Here is a 1,281-nt window from a genome sequence, read left to right as displayed (position 1 = left end):
CAGGTCGAGGCTGCGGTGGCCGGGAGCAGCCACTACACTCCAGTCTGGGTGACAGAGTGATACTCCAACTCAAAAAAAAAGAAACTCCGATACACTACTGCTAAGAATGTAAGATGGTACAACCACTTTGGAAAACAGTTTGACAGTTTCTGTAAAAGCTAAGCATACACTACCTATACTAGTCATTCCACTCCTAAGTATTTATCTGAGAGAAAAGAAAGCAAGCAAGTCGACTTATATATGAATATTCATAACAACTTTATTTGTAATAGTGGAGACCCAGAAGCAACAGGAATATCCAGTTACAAATGAATTGTATTTAAAAATTGTGGTATGTCCAAAACGCCCCTGAGATGTTATTTCTCCTCTGAGAACTTGAAGTACAAATTTCTGAACTTTATATTCAAGGTCCTTCAAAAATCAAATTCCAATTTCCCTTTCCACCCCTCTCTTCTGACATGTCTCTCCTGGTTGTTCTTCATACTGAGCTCTCTTGAGCACCCTGGGTGCCTTTATAGGATTAAGCTTTGAAACTGCAGTTTCTTCTTTTTTCTGAGTTGGAGTCTCACTCTGTCGCCTAGACTGGGTGTAGTGGCATGCTCACAGCCACTATAGTCTTGACCTGCTGGGCTCAGGCAATCCTACCACCTCAGCTTTCTAAGTAGCTGGAGCAACAGGTGACTGCCACCACGCCGAGCTAATTTTTTGATTTATTGTAGAGACAAGGTCTCTCCATGTTGCCCAAGCTGATCTCGAACCCCTGGGCTCAGGCAATTGCCTTGCCTCCACCTCCCAAAATTCTGGGATCACAGGCATGAGCCACTGCACACGGCTGAAACTGCAGTTTCTATACCGAGGCTGCCCTTTTGATCAGAAAGACTCAGCTATTGTTGTTGTTGTTGTTTTGAGTTGGAGTCTCACTCTGTCGCCCAGACTGGAGTGCAGTGGCCGCTCCCGGCCACTACAGCCTCGACCTGCTGGGCTCCGGTGATCCTTCCGCCTCTGCCTTCCAAGTAACTGGAACTACAGGCGTGCGCTACCATGCCCGGCTAATTTTTTATTTATTGTAGAGATGAGATCTCACCAAGTTGCCCAGGTGGGTCTCGAACCCGCGGGCTTAGGCAATCCACTCACCTCGGCCTCCCAAGGTGCTGGGATTACAGGCTGAGCCACCGAGCCCAGCCGAGCTATTGTTGTTATTAGGAATTTATTTAGATACCTCCAAAAATTAATTCTTAGGCTAATTTTAACATTTTAGATTTATATAGCATCTTCCTAAAA

The sequence above is a fragment of the Carlito syrichta genome, unplaced genomic scaffold (genome assembly GCF_000164805.1).
Source record: "Carlito syrichta isolate Samal-C Ts95f unplaced genomic scaffold, Tarsius_syrichta-2.0.1 Scaffold136693, whole genome shotgun sequence".
NCBI classification, from domain to species: domain Eukaryota; kingdom Metazoa; phylum Chordata; class Mammalia; order Primates; family Tarsiidae; genus Carlito; species Carlito syrichta.
Note: the sequence above shows the minus strand (reverse complement) of the source record.